We start from the raw sequence: 5,000 nt of genomic DNA, 5'->3' as shown, positions 1-5,000 counted from the left end.
GAATACATCTATAACATAGAGTGCTGATCTTTTACTTTATTCGGTGTGAGACAGGGGTATGAGACATACCCCTTGCAGACTACATAAAACGCCTTCTTGACGTCCTTGAAGACGTGACAGAACTTTTTTTGCAAAGGATGCGCAGGTCCCAGATCTGTTCGATGGAATTTCTGCCATTGCGGAATCCGGTCTGTTCCTCAGGAGTAATGCTTGGGAGTGTGTGATCTGCCCAGAATGATTCTAAGCATTACTTTGCTGACATGATTAATCAAATTGATAGAACGGTATTTCAGGGAGGCTTGGAAATTTCCTTGTATCATCATTACTGTTGTTGTTATTGCAAAATCTGCCAAGCACGAAATCCACGAGCAATCACGTGCATTACCAACGAAATGATGGGCGCAACAGCCGAGTGGTTAAAGTGTTGGACTTTCAATCTGAGGGTCCCGGGTTCGAATCTCGGTAACGGTGCCTGGTGGGTAAAGGGTGGAGATTTTTCCGATCTCCCAGGTCAACATATGTGCAGACCTGCTAGTGCCTGAACCCCCTTCGTGTGTATACACAAACAGAAGATCAAACACGCACGTTGAATATCCTGCAATCCACGTCAGCGTTCGGTGGAAACAAGAACATACCCTGCATGAACGCCCCCGAAAACGGAGTATGGCTGCTTACATGGCGGGGTAAAAATGGCCATACACGAAAAAGCCCACTTGTGTACATACGAGTGAACGTGGGAGTTACAGCCCACGTGGAAAGGGGAGGAAGAACCAACGAAATTCCTCCAGCAGCGGTGTGGCTGTGCTGTCTTGGTTTCTTTTTTCTTCGGACTTCTTCTTCTTCTGCGTTCACTCGTATGCACACGAGTGGGCTTTTACGTGTATGACCGTTTTTACCCCGCCACGTAGGCAGCCATACTCCGTTTTCGGGGGTGTGCATGCTGGGTATGTTCTTGTTTCCATAACCCACCGAACGCTGACATGGATTACAGGATCTTTAACGTGCGTATTTGATCTTCTGCTTGCATATACACACGAAGGGGGTTCAGGCACTAGCAGGTCTGCACATTATGTTGACCTGGGAGATCGTAAAAATCTCCACCCTTTACCCACCAGGCGCCGTCACCGTGATTCGAACCCGGGACCCTCAGATTGACAGTCCAACGCTTTAACCACTCGGCTATTGCGCCCGTCTTTTCTTCGGACGAAACGAGCTGTGATGCTGCAGACTCCCTGTGGCCAGTCAGTGTGTTCTGCGGGGAAATCACCCAGTGTCGAAACCACCCAGTGTCATCGATTACAACGCACAAGCCCAGAAGTCATTTGTAAATTGACCAGTCTTAAAGCTTCACCTTTGAAAAACACCAAACAAACAAACAAAAAAAAAGCTATGGACAAGTTAACTCACTCAGTACGGCCAGTCCTCTCTTCTCCTCTACACAGACCCCTCGGATGTCCAGTGGGTGTCTCAATGACCCAACCTTTAGCTTCCGTCGTCAGAATTGTGGTATTCTTTGTCAACATTCACCTCTTCAGTATAAGAGCCTTCCGCATGCAATATTTCGATGGTGGAAATTGGGGTGAAACGCTGTTAACGTCGTCTCTTTCGCCGTTCGTATGGAGAGAGTTAATGTAATACGAAGGAATTGTGAGAACGAAGAACGATATACAGCTGATCTGATCATGCACGGACAGAACCTGGTCGATACTGACTGAACTATATCTCATAAATCATTTCTAAGGAACTCTGCTACTGCCTACATTGCTATAATTATCATTGCCTACCAGTTGATTCACAAGGACGAGCCGACAAGCGTCACGGTCAGTTTTGTCAGTTTATCATGGTCTTAACTCACTCCATACGAACGGCGAAAGAGACGACGTTAACAGCGTTTCACCCCAATTACCATCATCAAAATATTGCAAGCGGAAGGCTCTTATACTGAAGAAGTGAATGTTGACAAAGAATACCACAATTCTGATGACGGAAGCTAAAGGTTGGGTCATTGAGACACCCACTGGACATCCGAGGGGTCTGTGTAGAGGAGAAGAGAGGACTGGCCGTACTGAGTGAGTTAAGGTAGTTCACCCCCAAAATGTTGTCAATGCAATGATGGGCTGCCTTCTCGCCCCCCCAACCCCACACTCACCCCTACCCCCCACGTCCTCCCCCCACCCCTCCCCCCAAAAAAGTCAAGAGAGGGCGCACTTTGTGACACGTTAAGTCCTTTGAATGACTGTAAAAAAACAAATCATCAGTATTACACAGACATGATAATGGGCAAGCATTGAGGATTCCACGTGAAGCATTGAGGATTCCATTGAAAAGTGCAGGTTACAGCGGAGATCCCTGGAGCACACATGATAATAATAATAATAATAATAATGGTATTTATATAGCGCTGGATCTTGTGCAGAGACAAATCAAAGCGCTTTCGCACCAGTCATTCACACGCATGCATAACTCTAAAACTGTAGAAACTAAAGACAAGGAAGGGCAGACAAGGGAGGCTATTTTGGGAAGAGGTGGGTTTTAAGGCCAGACTTGAAAGAGCTGAGTGTGGAAACTTGACGAAGCGAAAAAGGAAGTTCATTCCAATCGCAAGGTCCAGAAACAGAGAAAGAACGGCGGCCAACAGTCGAGTGTTTGAATCTGGGTATGCGTAAACAGAGTGGATCCGAAGCCGATCCGAAGCCGATCGTACAAGGGACTCGGAGCAGTCACACAGCAATCAGTGACTGCTGACTGACAATGACGGGAGATGAAGGCTCAAAGCAGCCAAACAAGTGGAGTGATGGCCTGGAGGTAACGCGTCCGCCTTGGAAGCGAGAGAATCTGAGTGCGCTGGTTCGAATCACGGCTCAGCCGCCGATATTTTCTCCCCCTCCACTAGACCTTGAGTGGTGGTCTGGACGCTAGTCCTTCGGATGAGACGATAAACCGAGGTCCCGTGTGCTAGCATGCATTTAGCGCACGTAAAAGAACCCACGGCAACAAAAGGGTTGTTCCTGGCAAAATTCTGTAGAAAAATCCACTTCGATAGGAAAAAACAAATAAAACTACACGCAGGAAAAAAATACAAAAAAAAAAAAAAAATGGGTGGCGCTGTAGTGTAGCGACGCGCTCTCCCTGGGGAGAGCGGCCCGAATTTCACACAGAGAAATCTGATGTGATAAAAAGAAATACAAAAAAAATACAAAATACAAAACCAACAATCCCAGATACAAACGGGACTTTCAGCTTCAAGGTGGAGACGGTATCATCCAGCGATCTGAATGCTGCACTGAAGTCTAATGGGGCAGTCAAAATGTAACAATCACACAGCTCAAATCAAGACTCAAGATCTTATTGAAATTTTGCCCTGCGTGTGTGCCAGTATGAAGTACATAGACAAGCTGACTGCATCAAGGCTGATAAAACGAAATAGCGAAAAAGACATTCAACTATGTAAAAGCCCTGTGGTTGAAACGACATAGCCACAAAAACACATTGATCGGGAACCAAAGCCAGAGTCCCGTCAACAGCCGTCAGCAGTTTCCACACCACTCGACTAGGGTTGTCATGGCTCTGATTCCTCCTTCTCCTCCTCTCCTCTTCTCCTCCTCTCCTTCTCTTCCTCTCCTCCTCTCCTTCTCCTCCTCTCCTTCTCCTCCTCCTCTCCTCCTCCTCTCCTCTCCTCCTCTCCTTCGCCGCCTCCGCTTGCTCTCCTCCTCCTCTTCTCCTTCGCCGCCTCCGCTTGCTCTCCTCCTCCTCTCCTCCTCATCTCCTCCTCCTCCTCCTCTCCTTCTCCTCCTCTCCTCCTCCTCCTCCTCTCCTCCTCCTCCTCCTCATCTCCTTCTCCTCCTCTCCTCCTCCTCTCCTTCACCGCCTCCGCTTGCTCTCCTCCTCCTCTCCTCCTCATCTCCTCCTCCTCATCTCCTTCTCCTCATCTCCTCCTCCTCTCCCCGTCCTCCTCTCCTCCTCCTCATCTCTTCCTCCTCCTCTCCTCCTCCTCATCTCCTCCTCCTCCTCTCCTCCTCCTCATCTCCTCCTCATCTCCTCCTCCTCCTCTCCTCCTCCTCATCTCCTCCTCCTCCTCTCCTCCTCCTCATCTCCTCCTCCTCATCTCCTCCTCCTCATCTCCTTCTCCTCCTCTCCTCCTCCTCATCTCCTCCTCCTCATCTCCTTCTCCTCCTCTCCTCCTCCTCATCTCCTCCTCCTCCTCTCCTTCGCCTCCTCCGTTTTATCTCCTTTTTAACCCCTAATTACCCTGTTACCCGTCCACCCTGCTCTCTTTCCACCCCGCAATGAAGGGGTGTGGGAGGAAAAAAGGACACCTATGCATGGTGATTGGCTGTGTAACGACTTTTGGATGTCTTTCTGTCGTGCCTCAGCTCGTGGCGAATTCACCCTGCGTTTTATCTGCTGCTCCCTGTGTGTGTCCCTCTGTGTCTCTGTCTCTCTCTGTGTCTCTGTCTCCCTCTCTCTCTCTTTGTCAGTGTCTCTGTCTCTGTGTCTCTGTCTCTCTCTGTGTCTCTGTCTCCCTCTCTCTCTCTTTGTCAGTGTCTCTGTCTCTGTTTCTCTCTCTCTCTCTCAGTGTCTCTGTCTCCCTCTCTCTCTCTTTGTCAGTGTCTCTCTCTGTCTCTGCTTCTCTCTCTCTCTCTCAGTGTCTGTGTCTCTCTCTGTCTCTGTCTCTCTCTCTCAGTGTCTCTGTCTCCCTTTCTCTCTCTCTCTGTGTCTCTGTCTCCCTCTCTCTTTGTCTGTGTCTCTCTCTGTCTCTGCTTCTCTCTCTCTCTCTGTGTCTCTGTCTCCCTCTCTCTCTCTTTGTCTGTGTCTCTCTCTGTCTCTGCTTCTCTCTCTCTCTCTCTCTCTCAGTGTCTCTGTCTCCCTCTCTCTCTCTTTGTCAGTGTCTCTGTCTCTGTTTCTCTCTGTGTCTCTGTCTCCCTCTCTCTCGCTCTCTTTGTCAGTGTCTCTCTCTGTCTCTGCTTCTCTCTCTCTCTCTCAGTGTCTCTGTCTCCCCC

The 5,000-nt window shown here is 49.0% G+C and overlaps 1 protein-coding gene and 1 long non-coding RNA gene across 2 annotated transcripts in view; one reads left to right on the top strand and one right to left on the bottom strand.

Moving 5' to 3' along the window:
- The window catches only part of LOC143275662 (uncharacterized), a 139,857-nt gene that overhangs the window by 123,929 nt on the left and 10,928 nt on the right, over positions 1-5,000 (bottom strand). The window lies entirely within an intron of this gene.
- The window catches only part of LOC143275663 (uncharacterized), a 16,955-nt gene continuing 13,861 nt past the window's right edge, over positions 1,907-5,000 (top strand). The window contains exon 1 of the long non-coding RNA XR_013053455.1: positions 1,907-2,079. This is a non-coding gene — a long non-coding RNA (uncharacterized LOC143275663). The remainder of the gene's footprint in view (positions 2,080-5,000) is intronic.

This window comes from Babylonia areolata, chromosome 30 (genome assembly GCF_041734735.1).
Source record: "Babylonia areolata isolate BAREFJ2019XMU chromosome 30, ASM4173473v1, whole genome shotgun sequence".
Lineage (NCBI taxonomy): Eukaryota > Metazoa > Mollusca > Gastropoda > Neogastropoda > Buccinidae > Babylonia > Babylonia areolata.
This window is presented reverse-complemented; position numbering and strand designations above follow the sequence as displayed.